Source organism: Canis lupus, chromosome 34, assembly GCF_011100685.1.
Source record: "Canis lupus familiaris isolate Mischka breed German Shepherd chromosome 34, alternate assembly UU_Cfam_GSD_1.0, whole genome shotgun sequence".
Classification (NCBI taxonomy): Eukaryota; Metazoa; Chordata; class Mammalia; order Carnivora; family Canidae; genus Canis; species Canis lupus.
This window is the reverse complement of record NC_049255.1, coordinates 6,721,873-6,745,495: the sequence shown is the minus strand read 5'-3', so window position 1 is coordinate 6,745,495 and position 23,623 is coordinate 6,721,873. Positions and strand designations below refer to the sequence as shown.

The window sequence follows — 23,623 nt, the reverse complement described above, 5'->3', positions numbered from 1 at the left end:
AAATAAAGTCTTAAATTTCTTTTCAGAAAGGAAGTAGTGATCCAAGTCTCTGGAAGGAGTTAGCGCTGCTCTGCTCCTCATCCCCTCTTGAGTCAGATTTTAAGGGCAGGTTCTTCCTCAGCCAACATGAGCTGTAATGGCCTGTGTCTGGTCTGTACTTGTCTCTAAAACTTGCAACAAAAGATGAATGGATAAAGAAGATGTGGTTTATGTATACAATGGAATATTACTCAGCTATTAGAAATGACAAATACCCACCATTTGCTTCAACGTGGATGGAACTGGAGGGTATTATGCTGAGTGAAGTAAGTCAGTCGGAGAAGGACAAACATTATATGTTCTCATTCATTTGGGGAATATAAATAATAGTGAAAGGGAATATAAGGGAAGGGAGAAGAAATGTGTGGGAAATATCAGAAAGGGAGACAGAACGTAAAGACTGCTAACTCTGGGAAACGAACTAGGGGTGGTAGAAGGGGAGGAGGGCGGGGGGTGGGAGTGAATGGGTGACGGGCACTGGGGGTTATTCTGTATGTTAGTAAATTGAACACCAATAAAAAATAAATAAAAAAAAAAAGAAAGAAAAAAAATAAAACTTGCAGCATGTAGACCCCTTAGAAGAGCCTCAGAACATGTATACGTAGGCGGCGGTTCTTGAAAACTACTCTTAGTGAACTGAAGTCCTAAGTTTGGAGAAAAAACATACTTCAACAAAAGACAGGAAGTCATCAAAAAATTAACATCACCTGTTTGGCAGAGTTGTGCACGTGTCCAAAGCAGCCATGGTTTCATGGTCGGTGGCAATAATAATGATATTGGACACCTGATGTGCACACAGCAGGGGGCGGGGGCAGTACATGGCCACACTTGCATTTCCTGCTTTCGGACTCCAGGTGCAAGAACTGGATGAATCATAATTTTTGCCTCTTGACACACTCTCATCATTAGCCACGCGTGGTTTGCTTTTCTTCTGCTATATATTTAGTTAACATATATTTAGTTAGTTCAACAATGTAATAAACATCCATGATTCCACACTCCCTGCCCCCCACCACCCAAGAAGCTAAGATTTTTAACTACAATCTTTATGTAACATCCACAGGCATTCAGTTTCCCCCCATGCAGGATAACCATGCCGGAACTCTGTGTTTAGTCTTTCTTCCCTTGCTTACCTGTTAGTAGCTTTATTGCAATGTCATGTATTCCTAAAGTTTATATATATATATATATATATATATATATATATATATATATAGCTTATATATATATACTATATATATTTTTAATTTACATAATTTGTATTTTATATAAATATAAATATATAAATATATTTTTATATTAATATAATTTATATTTTATATTTAATTTTAGCTCTTTTCCTCTCATAAGAAGGTAAGCTTTTTTTTTAAAGATTTATTTATTTATTCATTCAGGGAGAGTGAGAGAGAGGCAGAGACACAGGCAGAGGGAGAAGCAGGCTCCATGCAGGGAGCCTGATGTGGGACTCGATCCTGGGTCTCCAGGATCACACCCCAGGCTGCAGGCGGCTCTAAACCGCTGGGCCACCGGGGCTACCCCAAGATGGTAAGCTTTATGTAAACTTTTGTTACTTACTTTTTAAAATTTCGTATCATGTAGCTAACATTCTTTGATGTTGTGTGCAACTGTAGCTCATTCATTTTGCTGTCTGTAATATGTTCTGCTGTGGATAGTTTCTCCGTCCATTCTTTGGTTGACATTTTCACACATGTCTTCTCCTGTACATGTGCCTGGTGTTCCCTTGGGCAATGGGATTGCGTGTGCTGGGATACCAGGTATGTGAATGTCCTGCTTCAGAGATGATGCCAGGCTATTTTCCAGAACATGCGCACCAGTGTCTACCTTGCAGTCTCAGTGGGTAAGAGATCTTGTAGATCCACATTCCCTTCAGCTCTTAGTATTTTCAGATTTTAAAATTATTGCCAGCCAGGTGGATGCAAAATGACATCCCATGGTGGCCTTGATTGGCATTTTCCTGGGCCATTCAGGACACGTAACTTGTCTTCATCTGTTTCTTCCTCTATCAATTGATTTTCTTCCTTGCTCTCTCTCCCTCCCCTCCTTCCCTTCTTCCTACATTCCTTCTTTCTTTTCTTTATTTCCCCACTTTTTAATATCTTTATTTACAAGAAACAGCTTCAGAATGAACTCTTTTTTGTGTGATATTAATTAGCTTAATTAAAAGCACAAGCATGGGCCATTTCTTTCTAACCAGAAAATGCTAAATTATTGACCTATTAAAAAATATGTAATCCATCTAGTGTCTTCATTCTATAGTGGGTAATGGGGTCAGTTGCATTTTTTTATCTTCTAGATTGTTTTCATTTTGAGAAGAAAACCAAAAATTCCTTTTGATTTTTTTAAGAAGTGCCAAGCTAATTATAAGACAATTATATATAGGTATTGGGAGGTTTATCAATTATAATTTTCTTCATAGATAAATTTAGTATTTTAAATTGAATTTTTTTTTTTTTTAAGATTTTATTTATTTATTCATGATAGTCACAGAGAGAGAGAGGCAGAGACACAGGCAGAGGGAGAAGCAGGCTCCATGCACCGGGAGCCCGACGTGGGATTCGATCCCGGGTCTCCAGGATCGCGCCCTGGGCCAAAGGCAGGCGCCAAACCGCTGCGCCACCCAGGGATCCCGGATTTTTGTTTGTTTTGAGTTTTCCTACCTTATTCTTTCTTTCCCTCCTTCATTCATTCTTTCTTTTCTTTTGTATTTGCTTCCTAATATATTTTGGGCACTAAGCTTTGTCCGTCGTACCTCACAAATTCTCTCCACCCATGTGTAACTTATATTCCCCTTCTTTTGAGATATTTTCTCATTAATAAACTTTATTAATTTCAACACTGCCCATCCATGTTATATTTACTCAGCACAGAAAGATGTCACGCTTGTTTGTTTTTTTTTTTAAAGGTTTGAAGAATTTAGGTAACCCGCCCCAGGTCACCTGGCCAGTTCACTGAAGAGATAGTTCTTGAATTCAGGTCTTAATCCAGAGGCACTGCTGCTTTCCACTACAAGATCAATTTTTTCCATATTGATGAAGTTATGTTTTTTTTCCATCCAAGGGGTTAAAACTTTTATTTATTTATGATAATCACAGAGAGAGAGGCAGAGACATAGGCAGAGGGAGAAGCAGGCTCCATGCACCAGGAGCCCGACGTGGGATTCGATCCCAGGTCTCCAGGATCGCGCCCTGAGCTAAAGGCAGGCGCTAAACCGCTGCAGCACCCAGGGATCCCGGTTAAAACTTTTAGAAGCATATTTAGAAGGCAAAGGGTTTTCACATGTACACATGTAACAAATTGTACAGCTTTACAGGTGAAAGGGCTCTTGTTACTTTATTTTTTATTTTTTCTAGTTACTTTAGTACATCAGGCAGTTTACAAATAAAAGCGCTGAGACTTACACCAGTGAATGACCATCCCAAGACCACACATCTATAGGTTCAGGACCACAACTAGAGCCTGGCAGCCTTGCCTCATTACAACTTCCCCTGATTCACAATACATGAGGTGGTGGCTACAGCCGTAGATACTTAAGTACTTTATGTGCAGCTCCGCCCTAGCAGACTTAGCCAAGGGTCGGTGATGGTCTGGTGAGGCCAAATAAAAGCCCTGGAGACAGCGACAAATACACAGGTTTACTGGGGAACTGAAGCACAGGCCTCCGGAGTGGCCGACTGGATAAAATATCCGCCGCTGGGCTTGAAGCACAGGGAGGTTGTAAAGCCCAGCAAGCTAGCCTAGAAACTGTCGGCGGTCTTCTCCTCCTTGCATGGCCAGCGTGTTGAGGACATCAAGGCCTGCCCCTTGGGCACCTTTGTCACAAGGGAGACACTCCGAGTTGGCCACCCCAGGAGCTCCTGACCTTGAACACTGAACAACGTGTCCTTCTGAGCATTCTGCTTGATTGGAACATAGAGGGAGGACGGATCTCTACATTCTCAAGATAGCGATTAACACAGGCATTCAGGGGGTGCTTGCCCCAATTAGATCTCCAGCGCATACCATATGCTTTGAAATTGTTCCCCATGCAAAGAAAAAAAACTACATTTAATAGTAATTTCTAGGATATTGCTTCAGCTAGTTGCAATCACCATCATTAACGAGTCTCGGGGGTGGAAAAGTGACCCTTACCAAAAGTACTCTGACTTCCTGAAAGCTATAAAGTGTGTTTTACCAAGAGGGCATTCCTGACTTTGGGCAGCTCTCGTGGCAGAAAGCATTAAATCAGCCACGAGTTTCTTTAGGAAGAACTTCCTGCTTGCATCTCCATATACGAGGTCTAGCTTACAGAGGTTACAGCAGCCTCTGTAAACCAGCCTCTTGCAATCCATGAAGATCCCAACCCACATTGACAGCACATCAGCAGGAGGATTTCTCCTTGTGGGGACCTGCTGGGCCTGCCGCAAGCCTTCCCAAGAAGGGCTGGTGTGTTTCTCCCCAACCAAGCTATTCCGGCAGAGGCCTGGAGCTCTCCATCCTCAGTCAGCTGCTTCTGTTTCACTGCGGACACACCAATCAATGTGCCTGGGGACCTTTACACAAGGTCTGTGCTTCTTACAAGGGGCCTTCTCTGTACCAAGAAATCTGTGTGTACACCAGGAATGACACTTCTTTCATGGACCCACACTGTTGACCAGCTCTTCACCAGTGCTCCACCCAGCGTCTGGCTGCTGGCGACACCACCCACTCCGATAGGGTTAAGTCAAAGGGACTGAATACCAGGACGTGCACATTTGCAAAGTCATTAGGGAGACGGGAGAAACAGGCTCTAGTGGGGCTCCCAGGGGCACCTCGTGGGGCTCCCAGAGGCACCTCTCAGGTCACCAGACTGTCCTCTTCTATAGTAAATCGAGGGATTGTTTGCACTGCCGCTCCTTGTAGAACCACATTTCCACCAAATCAGCCCCCTGCAGACTCGGGCACCTGCCCCAGGACGCCCAGACTCCAGATCTATGCGGCGCCAGCCACCATCTAACTCATACAAGCAGGGAAGCAGCACCTTGCCTCCTCCACGTAAGTCAGGTCCAATTCAGAGTCTCCCACCAGGGCATCAATTTGGCAGAACTGGAGAACACAATTGCCAAGGAGGTGGGGTTCTGAGTTTCTTTTCCAACCTTGCTCTGGGAGCTGCTGAGAGCAGGTCGCCAGCGTCCACTCCAACTATGAGCCACACGATTGGAAACACTCCCAGCCCCACTGGAGGTCTCTTCTTCTCTAAGGACAAGAGGTCCTGTTTCCGAGGGATTAGAGGCATAAACGTGACCACCATGCACTTGTCTCTCATAAAGTACTCCTGTTTGTGCAAATTTAGAACATATTCAAATAAAGGGACATTTCCACTAACACATTACATTGGTGAAATTTAGAACTACTTTAAATGAATTCACACAAGAAAGTTTCTAATTTGTTGAGTTTACCCTATTTTCACGGCAGGAAGCACCGTATTTTACACACATGCAGCCGGTAAAAGTGAAAGCTGTAACATGTGGCTTCCGTCTCTTCCAATTTGCAGAGCGGAAAATGTTTTCTACTTCTGCTTGCCATAATTGCTTTCTTTATTCTTTTTTTCAACAGCCCCCGGTTGTGATTCTAAGTCCTTCGAGACAAAAGTATTGGTTATTTTGGCATAGAAAAGATTTTCCAGACTTCTGAAAGTTTTGTGTTTTAGTTCGAATCTGAGATCTGCTGATGTTTAATTGTGTCCCCTCCAAGGCCAGTATGCAGGCTCAGTATTGCTTCTTCTCTAGTGGGAGAAACACAATGCGTCTGTTCCCTGTTGGAGGCCATTCTCTTCCAGTCTGCAGGAGAAGCCACAGCCCGGGGTGTGTCTCTTAGCTGGTGCATCTCTTAGCTGGGCTGCAGGGCTCAAAACGCCTGTGCCGAGGTCTCTGTGCAGCTGCCCTGGAATGAGATACTGCTCCAGGGGCAAAAGCATCTTTAGATTATCAGTCTGATAAGTGTCGCTGGCCTCATAATGCAGCCAGTGGAGGCTCATCTTCAAAGTTAGCCTGCTTGGCGTCCTGCGGGCTTTGTCACAGCGCTTCCTCCAAGGCCGAGGGAGAGCAGAGGCAGCTGGCTGGCGCTCTTTGTTTCAGAAGACGGGCTGTGCCTTGGGTGGTTAACCAGATAGGCCCACGCAGGTGGAAGACCGAGGAGGCCTCTCCCAGCAGGGACAGGCCTGAGAAACCAGGAGCCGGAGTGGCAGAATTCCTGTTGCCATGGACTTTAGAGGCCTCGGCGCGATTGCCCTCCACTGAGGCAAACCTCTCCTGTGCCTTCACACTCAGGCTAAACCTAGAGGACAGAATATTAAATATTAAATATCCCTCGCGTAATCTCCAGTCTGCTGCTTTCTTCCTCTCTGCCTCCAGCGCCCTCTTTCTCTTAACTACATTTTACTTTGCAATTCACGGGTTTCACTTTTACGTTTGATTTTTAGCTTCAGAGGCTGAAATTACCTCCTGCATCCCTGGGAAAAAGAAAGAAGGATGCTCTGGCACAAAAATATTCCAATTAAACCATAATCCGTTGCATTCGGTTTGATAAAATGCATTCAGCTAGATGAGCCATTCTAGCTGACGCATTTACCATCCAAAACCTCTCCTGGCAAAGCTGAGTTTGTGTGTTGCCACTTGTTTCTTTTGGCTCTTGGCTAGAGGTTTGTCCTATCTTTCCTCCCCAGCCTGCCAACATCTGCAGAAGTGGCCTGTTTCTTTTCTTACTAAGACCATTAGCAGGGAGCAGGACCCGGTGCTTAGTAGACACTAGGTACTTAATATGCGTTGGTGGGGTGAATACTTGCAGTGCTGGGAGATGAGAGGAGTTGTGTGTGGCAGACCTTAGGGACCGGGATCAGCAGTTAGCTGGCCTTCATTGTCACATGGAAGACGATCCGGTCTATCTGGCCTGCGGAGCATTCGGGATTTTATAGAAAAATCACCTGATCCTCAGCTGCATTGGCTACACATCCAGATTCCAGCTCCTGACTTAGCAACCCCGGTAGAAAAATTACTTTCCACCTCCAGTATCAATAAAGCTACCCATTCAAGAACTCTTAAGTGGTGCTACTGGGGTCCTTTGCCCCTCTGGATGCTCACCTTGCCAAGGTGATGGGTTGATAAGACGAGATCCTGGGTCCTGGGCCTTCCTGCAGCCCCAGCATCAGAGCAGGACAAATTATCCTTCAATTGGATCCCGGGCTGGGGGATGAGGTGCTCTTCCAAACAGGCAGAGCTGAGGCCAAACACACCTCAGTAACAACCACATTCCTCATTCTGGAATTCCATGCTCTCTGTGGTCTGAAGTCCCCTTTCCTCAGAGCTCCTAACCTGAGCTGTGTGTTCCAATCAGAATGGCCTCTCTTGAGGTTCAACCTTCCTCCTTAGGCCCCCATGCTCCCTTCAGCCCTCCACCCCTGGGCTTTTGCTCATTTGTACCCTCTACTCAGATATGATGCCCTCAGATCCAAATCTTATCTGGACCCAAGGCCCAAGTCAAAATATGTCTTTGCCAAGACATCTGTAGAAAAGCAAACTGTGCTTTAAATGTGGAAAGCTACCAAATGACCTCTTATTTGACAACTTGCTTCATCGCAGTGGAACACATGCTCCTAAAGCACACAGAAGTGCAAGAGCCCTAAATCCCCAGGACTAAGTTAAAACAAACAAACAAACAAAACCCGGAGTCCCAGAGCTACTGGCTCCCGGTACCTATACTGTACCAGTCAATTGAGCAACTGAGTGTTTGCCTTGAGCCTCTCAGGGCCCAAGACCAATATTCAGAACCTCTTGTGTTTTCAGAAGGATCTAAATTATTTTGTCAAAATAATCCTGCCTTTCTTTTTTGAAAGAATTTTTTTTCCTCTTCGAAATAATGTTTTTGATAATTTATTCTTTCCTTGATTTACATTTTTCTCTGTTTAATAAGTGTCCACCAGGTAAATACCACTAAGTCAGGGATTCTGGCTACAAATCAGAGGAGAGAAAGCCACTGCTTCAGTCCTTCAGACTTTAAATTAAGGAAGGGCTAATGAAATGACCTGATTTTTCTTTAAATTGTTTTTTAACAATTCTACTCTATACTAAGCTAAGCAAAGAGAGAAACTAGGATCCAGGTATGTAAAATAGTATGTGGAAATAGGAGTGGTGTCAGCAAAGATTTGCTGCAAATCCACACTGGTTCAATGATTCGACGACATGCAAATGAGCTCCCTACTCACTGATGGTGGCATTGTTTCTGACCTCAAATTCAGGGCCCTGCACAGAAAAACTGCCAACAGCCCGAACAACTCTCCTAGGGTGGCAAAACAGAAACAAAAACAATAATCGCAAGACAAAACAAAACAAAACAAAAAAACACCTTTTATCTTAGCCTCTCAGACACAGGAGCCCTTGTTAGCTTGATAGTTTTCATGAGGAGTTGCTGCTTTGAAGAAGGGATAATAAGTTTGGGATTTAACGTTGTGTTTTTGGAGCATCTTATGTGTGTGACATTTGCTTGTCCTGAAGGCATAGCCCAGATGAGCTTTTTTATCCTCCTAAAGCCCACAGACCAATTTGGGCAAATTACCATCTGTTTTAAAAAATAGAGAAAGAGCTAGGGGAGGGTGGCAGGCTGGATTGTGGCCCCAAAGATAGCCAGGTCCTGATCCTGGGTCCCATGAATGTCACCCTCCATGGCAAAGTAGACTTTGTAGGTGTGATCAAGGATCTTGAGATAGAAAAGTTATTCTGGGTTATCTAGGTGGGCTGGGCTGACAGGAAATAATAAGTGTCTTTGTAAAAGGAAGGCAGATAAATATTTAACAACAAGAGGAGAAGAAAGCAACGTGGTGACACTGGAAGGCAAATGAAAGGAGACATGAGCCAGGGAATAAGAATGTCCTCTGTAAGACAGAAAATGCCAGGAATGGATTCTCCCCTGGAGTCTCTGGAAGGAATTGGCCCAATTGACACCTTGACTTTAGCCCCATAAAACTCCTTATGGTCTTCTGACCTCCAGAACTTCAATGGAATAAATGTGTATTATTTTAAGCCCCCAAGCTTGTGGTAATATGTTAGAGCAGCCATAAGAAACTAATACAGGGAGTTCACATAAAAGGCAGCATCCCCGCCCCACCCCCCCCCCACCCCCCCCCACACACACTCCACCCCAGGAGAAAGAGCCAGAAAGTATTACTAGAGAATGAACTTCAATGCATGACAAGGTTTTGGTGGCCAGAGAAGTAATTTACAGTTAAGAATCTATCCTTACAAGGAGAGAATTGGCAGGATCTACACCAGGATATCTGATTTTTCATTTTCCAGTGTCAATGTTGGGGAAGGATTCTGTACTTACTGAGCTAAGTCATTCAGTCATTTATAATGTCTGTCCACCATTCTATGAGATAGACATTATAATCATCCCATTATCAATAAAGACACTGAGGCTGTGAGGAGACACAGAACTTCCCAAGGTCACGTGGCAGAGTGGTTGCTGCCTAGTGCCATCCAGACTCCTCCTTGGTGATGACTTTCCCCAGCTTCTGGGCATACTGCCAAGCAGACAGCTCTCCATTGTTAATCCTCTTTGGAGATTGTTTGGGCCAAGAAAATGCCTCCTTCCAAGGGCAGTCACATCTCGTGAATGATCAGTAAGAGAGAATAAAGTCATGGCTTCCTCTCCCCAACTCAGGACAACTTGAAGAATCATCCTCTCTTTACAGCTTCCTACAGGGTCTGTCAAGGACCTTCTGAGGACTGCATTGCAGCTGAGCTTCTCCCTCTGTACAATCCTGCCTCCTCCCTGTCTGTCTCATAGGTGTCAATCCCCAAAACAGTCCACAATAAACGTCCTAGGCACAAATTTCCATCTCAGAGTCCATGACCAAGAAGAGCAACCTACCCATGTTTGTTGCATGAATCATGAGGTTGGGATTCCGCCCCAATATCTGAACCCTTTCTGCTTTCATCTAGTGGCCCCTGGTGGAGCATAATACACACATTTATGAGATAGACTCTTCATCTCCTACATGGAGTGGGAAAGAGATGCTGGTGACAGAAAGCCTGGGCTGGAGAACAAATCTGCAAATCAATCTGCTCCAGAAGATGGGAAGTACATCTCCCAGCTCCCTTCTCTGCCGATGAAGATGTGTTACTTGGACTCTGGCTATACAGCTTAAACTAATGCTGAATAGACAGCACGTGCTCTCAGAAGAGGAACGCTCATCTCTCCCATAACCACTCAATTTGCCTGCCGGTGGAGGAATGAGATAGGCTGCCACAGTTCAGTTACCAGTGGCAGCAAATGACCCAAGAATTATCCATCAGGAAAGAGTGGCCTCTTGGAACTGACAGCACATTTGTTTAGGAGCTGGAAAATGGTTCTGAAGCCACCACATTTAAAGAGGTGTGGTTTCTAATTCTGGGCTTGTCAGCATGACTAGTGCACCAAAGGATTGGCTTCAAAGATGTAAAACCTTCACCCAGTACTTAGCAAACATGACTTCTGATTAGCAATTCATTACAACAGTATTCCCCAAAAAGCTAGAGCAGGTCTTTCTCTTACTCCACTGAAGATGATTAACTCTCAAAGGACCAGAGGGACCTCATTAAAAAACTGCCCCAACATGTATGACTGTCCCACGGTAGAGGGGACAGCCAATGATGAAGGCCCTTTGCTTTGGCATAGCCATAGGAAACAAAATAGGCTATAAATTTTTTAAAACTCCTAGCGGCCTGTATCGTATCTTACCACCAAGATGTGCTTTACATTTTGAATTGAGAGTTTAATACATTCCTACCTAGCACCTCTCTCTAAACATTTCCCCCAAATACCTTTACAGACACCAGAAAACTAATAATAAGACATTAATGCAGACAGATAGTCTAATGGCCAAATCTTTGGGATGTCACATTAACTTTAAGGCAGGCTGAGGTTCATTCCATGTCACAGAGAATGTCTTGTAGACCTTCCTTGCTGTGGAGTCATTTCCCATGTCTGTCACCGGCACTCAGTGGGAGACATCACAGGCCCTAGGTCACAGGTATTTGCAGGTGACCAGAGTGGATGACCTGGCAAAAGGTGAAGAGGAGAAGCCCAGAGACAAGGAGAATGGGCAGGAGTGATGACAGGAGCAACTTTGGTGAGATGATGAGACACAGCCTCATGGAGCGGGACTTGGGTGCACAAGGATAGCTCTGAGTTGTGAACTGTGGTGTCTCTCATTTAGACAGAAAGCCAGGCCAAGTATCCCCTGTCTGTTAGTAAATACTAACTCTTGCCTGCAGAAATAAATGAGGCCCATGGAAAAGTGCCACATGAAGAAACTTCCCTCTGAAAATGGGAATGGTGCACAGCAGTGTCCAGAAGAACCTCTCAAATAGTATCAGCAACCTAAGGAGAAGGTCAAGGTCCAGATAGCTGGTGATCCCAAAGACAACAGCAGAAATGAAATATAAACAAAAATTTTAAAGATCTAATATGATGCGCAAAAAAAGATAAATAACTTCAATTTTTAAAGGGGTAATGAACTCAAATAAATATTTCATATACAAATGACCAATAAGCACATGAAAAGATTCTCAACATAATTAATCACTGGGGAAATGCAAGTCAAAACCAAAATGAGCTACTGCTGTACCCATTAGGATGGCCTCCCTCTACAAGGCCGATAATAACAAGAGTTGGCGAGGAAGTGGAGAAGTGGGAACCCTTAGGACCTGCCGGTAGGAATGCAAAAAATGGGCAGCCACTGTGGAAACCAGCTTGGCAGTTCCTTAAAATGTTAAACACAGTGTCACTCCAGGACCCAGCATTTTACTCCTACCCCCTACGTTCAAGAGAAATGAAAACATACGTCTACATGAAAACTTTTATATAAATGTTCATGGCAATATTATTCATAGTACCTAAAAAGTAGAAACCATCCAATGATCCTCAACTGATAAATGAATAAAAAAACATGGTATATCCATAATATTATTTGGCATCATAAAGGAATGAAGTGCTAATAAATGCTAGAACGTGGATGGACCTTGAAAACATGGTAAGACCCAGTCACAAAAGTCAGGAAGACCATATACATCAAATGATTCCATTCATATAAAATGTCCAGAATAGGCAAGTATAGAGAGTAAGTTAGTGGTTGTTTAGGGCTGAGGTTGGGGGGACGATTGAGGGAAGGAATGGGAACAAGATTTCTTTGGAGTGCTAAAAACATGCTAAAATTAGATTGTGCTCATGGTTGCACAACTCAGCAACTATGCTAAAAAATATATTAAATTGTCCATTACAAATAGGTGAGTTGTGTGGCATGTGAATTGTAACTCTTCTCATTAAATGTGTGTGTGGAGAGGGTGAGAAAGAGTTCTGAACTGAAACAGATCTATGTATGCATAGTTAAAGGGGATCACAGCGTTCCTGAGAAAAAAATGACGAAAAGAAAACGTCTTTGACAGATTCTGTGTTATTCTTTTGAATTATAAAGAAGAAGAAAACATCTACAAGGAATTTTCCAGGGGAAAAAAAACCCACCAGAATTATCTTAGGACTTAAGTCTTGCCTCTAAAAACTACAATATATAATAAATGTGTAATATGCATTATGCAACAAGAGAAAAGGGATTATTAGCATGTATCTTGCATTCTTATTTTACTAAAATTACATTGTTGACTATTTTAAAGTCAAAGTGTATTTTATCTACAAAGAATAAGTATTTTAGGTTCAAAACAATTGTTTTTATGAAAGCAATTTGGATTCATCAGAGGTCAGAAAGCACAAATAAGCAAACAGGAGAGATGCTATCTTTCAAAGATGGAACTATGTTTAACCGTGAAAGGCCCTCCAAGTCCAGCAGGGTGCCTGATACCTTGTAAGATTCTGCTTCATAATACACAAGGCCCAGAGCAAAATGAAAATGCAGAGACCCTTGTTGAGAATTAATAGTTTTAAGACAGTGATGGCAGAGCATTAAATCAAGCATGAGGACCCCTGCTAAGTAAGCACAGGGCCCTGTGGCCTGCACACATCACCTAGTAAGCATTTAATAAATATTTGCATAATGAATCAGTGATAATACCTTCTAGAAAAACTTAATTCACTTATCCTTTATTCCTACCCATCAAAAGCTAACAATCACTATAATAAAAGTATGTTCTATTTTGTCATTTTTGTCCTGTGTCCCCTCTTTAAAAGTAAAATATGCATTTAACTAAAAAGTCCAAAATAATTAGAATGAATGATGATGAAATTTATCTTCACTCAAATGTTTTTCCTGAAGTTCCTTTTATCAGGATTTTGGCACATGCAGGATGACCTAACAGACATAAGGATTGTGAAGCACTGAGCCATGGTGAACGCTTCATTGTGTGCATGGCATCCTTTCTAGAATGTAAGCTTCTGGCAGGGGCACCCAGCTCCATGATCCACGTGTCTCTGGGACCAGTGGAGAGCCTGGCTCAGTGAGAAACTCAGATAATACTTCCCAAATGAAACAGAATTCATCAGATGAAAGATGAAAATAGTAAACAGATAAACCTCAAGTTTTTATATTAGCAACTGCCATGTGGAAAACATTAGTTGGGAGGTTAGATTACAACATGAAATGTGAGAGCAACCCTAGTGGACAGAGGGCCTCAAATAATAACCATTCACGTGTCTGAATAACTATCCTTTTCACGTGTATGACATGTTCTTAATGGTCAAAACTGTATAGACAGAAGACAAATGACTGGTTGCCTAGGGAGGCGAGAAAGGGGAGGTTAGGGAGGGCAATGGGAAAAACCAGGTTTCAGACCTGTCTTCACACCAGCTGTCTGATTGGGCTTCAGTTTTCCAGCCAATAAACGGAGTATCTTAGGTGATCGCTTTGTACTTCCAGAGGACAGAATCCCGTCCTGCTGACAGCCGTGAGCACGGTGGCCTCTCTCACTCTTTCCTGTGGTTTTGCAGCCAAGAGCTGGAGTAGATGGATACCCACTCAAAACAGAATGGCCTTAGAAGATACCAAGAGGTTATGCTGACCATCTCTTAAGTATACAGAACTTTGTTCAATTATTCGCATCCTAAATACCAGTAATGATGCTCTTACAATAGTGTCAACATAAAAATGTAGGGGAGAAAAGACTTTCAGCATCGAATTTTTTTTTTAAATAATTACTGTGGACTAATTATACAAATTCCAGGAAGGATGAAAATTGTTTCTTTCCTCTGCATATGTAGATTGACACCGGTGATAATTGCATCCAGGTGTTCTAAATGCCACAGTTAAGGGTTACCTAGAAAGCAGGCAAAAAACAAATAAGAACACATCAAAATATGAAGTCGTTTGGGGTAGATTCAGCTTATCATCTTCTGTTGTGACTATATTACATGATGGTTTTTCCAATCTGGAAGGTTCTTTAATGTTAATAACTAAATGCTGTTTTCTTATCTTGTTTTAAATTTTTTTCCCTCATTTTTCCAATTTCTTTTTTTTAATTTAATTACCTAATATAGTCTTGAGATTTCAGAAAATTAGATTGTAATTCTGTGGCTCCTGATATGAATACATTTGAATCAGAAAAAAAATAAACTAGCAAGAGTCACTAAAAATTTCTGTTTTGTTTTGTTTTAAAGATTTTATTTATTCATTCATGTGAGAGAGAGAGAGAGAGAGAGGCAGAGACATAGGCAGAGGGAGGACATGATGTGGGACTCAATCCCAGGGCCCCAGGATCACTCCCTGAGCTGAAGGCAGAAGCTCAACCACTGAGCCACCCAGGTACTCCCAAAATTGGTGTTTTTATTCCACAGAACTACTAGGAAAGGGACACCTGGGTTTAGATAAAATCTAAGTAACACTTGGCCTAATCATTTTTTAGTGCATTCCAGACATCAAAAAGGCCTCATGTTTATTGACCACCTTGTGGCAGGAACTGCATTGTTTCATGTAACTATCGGGAAGACAGGCTGCAAAGCTGCCAAAAGTATTTATTTGGGGTCTTTGGGATTGCAATTGGGAGACACAGAATCTACCAAAATCTAAAGTATGCTCTGAATTGTGAATTGGGAGCTCAGTGGGGGGTTCAGGCTTATAACAGCAAAAACCACAAGGTCAGTAAATTCTGTTGGAAAAATTGTGATGAGTGCTAACAGAGTTATATTCATTAATACATGATTGGCTATTTAGCTGACAGGTGTTACATTATCTCTATTTTAGTCCAAACTAGAAGGATGTGTTCCAGGAGGTGACAGAGTTGCAGCTGACAAGTTACAATTGACAAAATTCAAAAGTTCATGGTGTTCTGAAAATTGAAACAGAAGTGCATGGGACCTGCTTCCTCCGTATCCTGATTTTGAATGACTCTTAGCAATGTTTACTTCAATTCGAAATCTTTCACACATTGCATGTGCAATCATAGGGACTTTCAATGTGGCCATCTGTGGGGGGCAGTAGGTGGAGGCTAAGACATCATCTGGCTTGCCTGTGGTAATCCTACAAGTAAATGATGACATCCAGTCCTTTACCAAAGCTATATGACCATACAGATCTTGCTCCATCTGATGGGATTATGTTCTGGTAAACCAAAATGCACTCAATATGGACTTCCAGGGATGATGGCAGAGAAGAAGGATCCCAGCCTCACCCTGTTCCATGGATACAACTAGGTAACACTCACATCAGTGTAGAAAATGACCCAGAGACTGTCAGAACAGACTCCACAGCTAAATGTAGAGAAGAAGCCATATTAAAGAAAAGAGGAAGGGTAGAGACTCCATTAGGAGCTAAGCAGACCCTAGAGACTGTCCTTGGAAGGGAGGGACACAGCAGGCATGGGATGGGAAAGGAACAGGTCCCCACACCAGTCATCCCAGGCATGGGGGACCTACATGGGAAAGACAAATCCTGATATGATTTAGCTTTGAAAACAAGAGGGGCCTAACTTCATGAGTTCTAAAAACCATTGGGTATTAACACATGGAACTTTAAAAATCAATAGGCTCAGTTCTGGGAAATCTAGGAAGGCAATAGGAAACTGAGTCCCTAGTCTTAAAGAGACACCATAGTAAACAGCCCTGCTGAGCTGAGATACAATATAGAGACAGCAGTTTGAAAAATGCCTGGGGCATATGGAAGGGATATTTGTTTACTAATCTCAGAACATGTGGTGGAGGAGCAGGGATCTTTGGGAGACCTCTCCAAGAACAAAAGAGCTAGTAGATGCCATTTCCCTCCCTCCACACCCAACCTGGAACACAGACATCTGTAGGAACCAGCGTAGTCTCAACTCTCTCCACCTAGCTTGCTAACAGCACACCCTGCCTTCATGTACTTCTATTGACTCATCCCTCCAACCCCATGGGCATCAGCAGGAATTTTTCCAGCACAACTGCAGGTCCCATTCCACAATGGATCAGTGTAGACCTTGTCGGCATTGTATACCCTGCCCATGTATTCTTCTGTAGACCTGCCCCCTCCAAGATGCCCTTGGCTAGAACCCATCCAAACCAAAACCACAAACCTGGCAGTGTGCAAGCAGCCCTGGCAGGAGCCAGTACCTCTAAAGTTGACTCCTGCCCTGAGGAGAGGGGAAAAAAAATCACACACACACCAGTTTGGCTATGGTTCCATAGGCTGGAGGCAGACATCTGGTTCAACAACAGGCCCTGCCCACTAATGAAAGCTCCACGTGGAACAAGACAAGGAAAGTGCCCTGAAGTTTGGTGCTACTGCATCTCTGGCAAACATCCGGTCTGATTCAGCTCAAGCCCTAGACAGCCCCTGACTGGCTCACTAAAAACACAGGGACTGTATACCCAAACCATGGGGTGAGGAGAGGGGAATAAAGAATGGGTTCAAACATAAGAAACCATCGACTTACTATAGACTGTTATATGCAGAAGATGTCATATACAAACCTAATGATAACCTCAAATAAAAAAAAAACGTAATAGAGAAAGGAATCCAATCATATCATTAAAGAAAGCCAGTACACTGAGAAAAGAAAGCAAGGGAATAAAAAGACAGAGAAGAACTAGAAAAAGCACCATAAAATAGGTAAGAAAATGTTAATAAGTACCTATCTATTAACAATTACTTTGAATGTACATGGACTAAATGCTCCAATTAAAAGATAAAGGGTGACAGAATGGTAAAAAGGCAAGACTCATTTCTGTGCCACTTTTGAGGAACTCATTTCAGACCTAAAAAGGCATGCAGATTGAAAATGAAGGGATGGGAAAGTACTTACCATGAAAATGGATGTGAAAAGAAAGCTAGAGTATTAATACTTATACCAGACAAAATAGACTTTAAAATAAAGACTGTAATGAGACACAAAGAAGGACACTATGTAATCTTAAAGGGAACAATCCGAAAAGAAGAAATAATAATTGTAAATATTTATGCATCTAACATGGGAGCACCCAAATACATAAAGTAGCTAATAACAAATATAAAAGAAGTAATTGATAGCAATACCATAATAGTGGGAGATGATAACATCCCATTTACAGCAATGGATAGATCACCCAAACAGAAAATCAACAAAGAAACTGACTGAATGACACACTGCACCAGAAGCATTTGACAGATATATTCAGAACATTCTATCTCAACAGCATAACACACATTCTTTTCAAGTGCACATGGAATGTTTTCCAGAATAGACCACATATTAGTCCATAAAACCAGTCTCAACAAACTTAGAAAGATAGAAATCATACCCATGCATCTCTTTATACTACAATGTATGAAACTGGAACCAACCACAGGAAAAAATCTGGATATAATACAAATACATAGAGGTTAAATAACATGCTTTCAAACAAGAAATGAGTCAACCAAGAAATCAAAGAAGAAAATAAATTTAAAAAATGAAAATGAAAACCCAGTGGTCCAAAATCTTTGGGATGCTGCAAAAGTTGTTCTAAGAGGGAAGTTTATAGCAATACAGGCCTACTCCAAGAAGCATGAAGAATCTCAAACAAACAACCTAACCCTACTTAAAGAAGCTAGAAAAAGAAAAACAAACAAATCCCAAAACTGGTAGAAGGAAAGAAATAAAAATTAGAACAGAAATAAATGATAGAGAAAATTTAAAAAGAAACAATAGAACAGATGAATGAAACCAGAAGCTAGTCCTTTGAAAAGTTCAACAAAATTGATAAACCTTTAGCCAGACTCATCAAAGAGAGAGAAAGAAAGGGAGCACACAAATAAACAAAACTGGAAATGAAACAGAGAAATAAAAGCAATCCTGCAGAAATACAAGGATTATAAGAGAATATTATGAAAAATTATATGCCAACAAAGTCGACAACCTACAAGAAATGGATGAATTCCTAGAAACATATAACCTACCAAATTTGAAGCAGGAAGAAATAACAAATTTGAAGACTGATGACCAGCAATGAAATTGAATCAGTAATAAAAAAAAAAACTCCCAACAAAAGTCCACGACCACACGACTTCACAGGGGAATTCTACCAAATAGTTAAAGAAGAGTTAATACCTATTCTTCTCAAATTATTCCAAAAAATGGAAGAGCAAGAAAAACTTCCAAGATTATTTTACAAGGCAAAACCAGGTAAAGACACTACAAAAAAATAGAACTGTAGGTCAATATTTCTGATGAACATAAATGCAAAAATCCTCAAAAAACAACCACAAAATCCTCAACAAAATACTAGCAAACCCAATCCAACAATACATTAAAAAAACATTCACCATGACCAAGTGGGATTTATTCCAGGGATGCAAGGTGGTTCAATATTTGCAAATCAATCAACATGATACAGCACATCAATAAAAGAAAGGATAAAAAATCTATGATTATTTTAATAGATGCAGAAAAAAATTTGATGAAGTATAATATCCATTCATTATAAAAATTCTCAACAAAGTAGGCTTAGAGGGAACATATCTCAATGTAATAAAGGCTGTATATGAAAAACCTACAGCTAACATCATACTCAATACATACATCAAGGTCAGGAACAAGACAAGGATGTCCATTCTTACCACTTTTATTAAACATAGTGGAAGTCCTAGCCACAGGGATCAGACAACAAAAAGAAATAAGACATATAAATTGGTAAAGAAGAAGTAAAACTTTTATTATTTGCAGACTACAAAATACTGTAGATAGAAAATCCTAAAGACTCTACCAAAAAACTGCTAGAACTAATACATGAATTCAGGAAAATCACAGGATACAAAAATCAATGAATAGAAATCCATTGTATTTCTAAATACTAATATTGAAGCAGCAAAAAGAGAAATTAAGAAAAAACTCCTATCTACAATTGCACCAAAAATAATAAAATACCTAGGAATAAACTTAACCAAAGAGGTGAAAGATTTGAACTCTGAAAACTATAAAACACTGATGAAAGTACTTGAGGATGACACATAAAATGGAAAGACATTGCATGCTCAGGGATTGGAAGAATAAGTATTATTAAAATGTCTATATTCCCCAAAGCAATCTATACATTTAATGTAATCCCTATCAAAATAACCACTAGCATTTTCATAGAACTAGAACAATCAATCCTAAAATTTGTATGGAATCAGAAAAGACCCTGAACAGCCAAATCAATTTTGAAAAAAAAAAAAAAAACTAAAGCTGGAGGCATCACAATTCCAGACTTCAAGTTATATTACAAAGCTGTCATAATTAGGGGCATCTGGTTGACTCAGTCAGTAGAGCATGTGACTTTTGATTTCAGAATTGTAAGCTGGAGCCCCCACTGGGTGTAGAGATTACTTAAAAATAAAATATTTTTTTAAAAAGCTGTATTAAAACTGTATGGTATCAGCACAAAATTAGACACCTAGATCAATAGAACACAATAGAAAGCTTGAAAATAAATCCAAGATTATATAGTTGATTACGCTTCAACAAAGCAGGAAAGAATATCCAAAGGGAAAAAGACTCTCCAACAAATGATGTTGGGAAAACTGACAGATACATGTCAAAGTATAAAACTGGACCACTTTCGGGACACCTGGGTGGCTCAGCGGTTGAGCATCTGCCTTCAGCTCAGGGTGTGATCCTGGGTCTGGGATCAAGTGCCACATCAACTTCCCTCCAAGGAGCCTGCTTCTCCCTCTGCCTGTGTCTCTGCCTCTCTCTGTGTGTTTCTCATGAATAAATAAAATCTTTTAAAAAAAAGAGAAAGAAACTGGACTACTTTCTTACACCACACACAAAAATAAACTCAGAATGAATTAGACCTAAATGTGACACCTGAAACCATAAAATTTCTAGAAGGGAGCACAGGCAGTAATTTCTTTGACATCAGCGAGCAAAATTTTTCTAGCTATGTCTCCTGCGGCAAGGGAAACAAAAGCAAAAATAAACTATTGGGACTTCATCAAATTAAAAAGCTTCTGCACAGCAAAGGAAACAACAAAACTAAAAGATAACCTACTGAATGGGAGAAGATATTTGCAAATGATATCTCTGGAAAAGGGTTAGTACCCAAAATATATAAACAACTTATACAACTAAACACACACAAAAAAACAAGTAATCTAATTATTAATGAGTAGAAGACATGAATAGACCTTTCTCCACAGAAGGCATACAGATGGTCTACAGATATATGAAAAGATGTTCAACACCACTCATCACCAGAGAGATGCAAATCAGAACCACAATGAGACATCACCTCACACCTGTCAGAATGGCTAAAATAAAAAATCCAGGAAACAACTAGGGGATGTGGAGAAAACGTAATTCTCATGCACTGCTGGTGGGAATGCAAACTGGTACAGCCACTGTGGAAAACAGTATGGAGGGCCCTCCAAAAATTAAAAATAAAATTACCATAGGATCCAGTAATTCCACTCCTGGATATTTACTGAAAGAATATGGAAACACTGATCAAAAAATAGATGTACCCCTATGTTCATCACAGCATTATTTATAGCAGTTAAATTTTGGAACCAGTCCATGTGTCCACATACAGATGAATGGATAAAAAAGAAGTGGCATATGCACATACATATGCACATATATGAATGAGCGTATATAATATGTGAATGATCAGAATATTACTCAGCCATAATAAAAGAGGACAAAATCTTGCCATTTGCAACAACATGAATGCATCTAGAAGGTATAATGCTGAATGAAATAAGTCAGCAAAAGACATATACCATATGATCTCACTCATATGTGGAATTTAAGAAACAAAACAAATGAACAAAGAAGAAAGAGACCAACCAAAAAAAAAAAAACTTAACTATGGAGGAAAAAAGTCATGGTTACCAGCTGGGAAGGGGGAGGGGCGGGAATGGGGGGAAACAGAAGAAGAGGACTAAGAGTTTCCTTACCATGAGGAATGCTAATGTATAGAGCTGCTGAATCACTATATTGTACACCTGACACTAATATAACACTGTATGTTAATTGTACTGGAAATATTCTTTTTTAAATGCATTCAATATACCTGACCCATAGAACATCACGGCTTAGCCCAGGCTACCTTAAATGTTCTGAGAACACTTACATGGGTCTGTAGTTGGGCAGAGTCATCTAACACAAAGCCTATTTTATAACAAAGTGTTGACTATCTCATGCAATTCATTAAATACTGTACCAAAAGTGACAAGTAGCTTGATTGTATGGGTTGAGATTGGTTGTCAAGTGTACAGGTTGATGACCCTCACCATCGCGATACATGAGATCTGTCGCCGCTGCCCGGCATCATTAGAGAGGATCAGACTGTGTATCACTGGCTTGGGAACAGATCCAAATCTCAAATTCAAAGAACAGTTTCTACTGGATGCCTATTGCTTCTACACAGTTGTGAAGTCGAAAAATGTTAAGTCAAGCTGTCACATGTCTGGGGACCATCCATGTGTTTCCCTTTAAGTAAAATGGGGGTGACTTTTAGAATTCTGTAAGATTATAAGATAATCATAGGACTGGGGTATGAATCAAACCTTCCTTAGGGCAGCTTGAGTCACCACAGGTGAGTGCAAGCAGCAGGCTCAGATATAGTGAGAGCCGCTTAATGAATGACTGGCTGTTGATATTATCTGTGCTGTTTCATTTCTATTATAGTTCTCTTCTACAGCTTCCCTGTGCTCCTAAAATCACAGTTAAGTAGGCATCCAAAAGGCTTTGCTTTAACCAGAAGCCTACCCTCTGTTTCTGACTCTCTGGAGGTATCCAGAGAATGAGTGGTGGTTACACTTTATGACCTGAGACAATTAATGAAAATAATAGTTTTTCCTTGGTAGCACACCGTGAATAACTTCAGTGGGATTTCTTTGCCATGGAACAAATTGCCAAAAACATAAAGACTCATAAACCTAACCGAAAGGTTATTTCACTTGAAAATAAAATCAACAATGCTTAATATACTTGAATTTCAAATGAAGTCATAATTGCTTTTGCTGAGACTACTCTAGTTATTTAATACCCTGCACCAACACTGAACAAATAAATCTAAGAGTTTAAGCTGGGGATTAAGAATGGGCTTTCCTCTGAGCAAGATAATTGTGCAAACGATCCGTAGGATAGCAATCAATGAAACAAATACACAGTCAAGACTGCAGACTCAGGAGCTGGATGGCCTTGAATCCAGATACTTGCTGTTTCTCTGGGATCTTGAACGATTCACTGACCCTCCCTTGGGCCTGATTTCCTAGTCTCTAAAATGAGGATGATAACTGGTACCTCCATTGGGTTGGGCAGATGGTGTCAATTAATATATTTAAAGTGCTTAAAACAGGGCCTGGCAGGTACTCAGCAGTCAATAAGTGTTAATTATCATTCAGATTATTATTATTTTTTCAAATGCCTATTCTAATAACCACATTCCTTTCTGTATTATCCTTAAGAAAGAGGATTGAACTGTGAACTGTGATTGAACAGGTTAGTCTCTACCAGGGAGCCCTGTTGCATCCCCAGTTCACCCATACTTACCTGTTCATGCCCCCAGCCCCTGTGCCTGGACAAGTGAAAGAATAGGAGAGGCATTGCCATCTCCATGTCTCAGGAAGCCGGCTTTCCCCGGAGCTGGAGCCACATGGCTTCTCTGAGCTCCGTGCTGAGTAATTAAATTGAGGGCTCTTAGGACAAAAGCCCAGAACTGGGCACCCGAAGACAAAAAAAAAACCAGGAGGAGTGGCTGGCTGGTGCATTCCCTTCAATTAACTATGTAATTCCGAATCTTTAGAGAAACCTAGGTTTACATATCCTTACATACCAATATGCTCATTCAATTTACCAAAGAGAATATAAAATGTACACGAAGTTCTTTCTCAAACATCAAGCATTTCTAGTGTCTTTGTTGTATGATTTAATAAAGCATTCGTTTGGGCAATAGAGGCATATGCTAAGGAAGCAGATCTCAGGAAGAGGTTAATATTTATTGACCACTACCAAGTGCTGGGCATCTGAGATAGTCATTCCTATTTTAATTCTACATCAACCTAGTATGGTAGGTTTCTTACCCATTTTAAGGCAAGGGCATAGATGCTCAGAGCAGTCAAATAATTTGGCCCATATAACACAGCAAAGCAGGAATTTGGGTTTCTGGCCCTAATAGTCCCTCTGGGGCTCTCCCGCCTCTGGGAAGCCCAGCC

General features: G+C 41.1%; 1 long non-coding RNA gene across 2 annotated transcripts; it reads right to left on the bottom strand.

Moving 5' to 3' along the window:
- Window positions 1-3,215: 3,215 nt before the first annotated feature.
- LOC119867424 lies at window positions 3,216-23,083 on the bottom strand. Of its 2 annotated transcripts, none has more exons than XR_005383500.1 (3): window positions 22,962-23,083; window positions 7,155-7,290; window positions 3,216-6,351 (listed from the first exon to the last, which is right to left on the bottom strand). It is a non-coding gene; the product is annotated as an uncharacterized LOC119867424 (long non-coding RNA). The 2 variants fall into 2 exon arrangements; XR_005383501.1 differs by lacking the exon at window positions 22,962-23,083 and adding an exon at window positions 13,832-14,300.
- Between the last annotated feature and the right edge of the window lie 540 nt (window positions 23,084-23,623).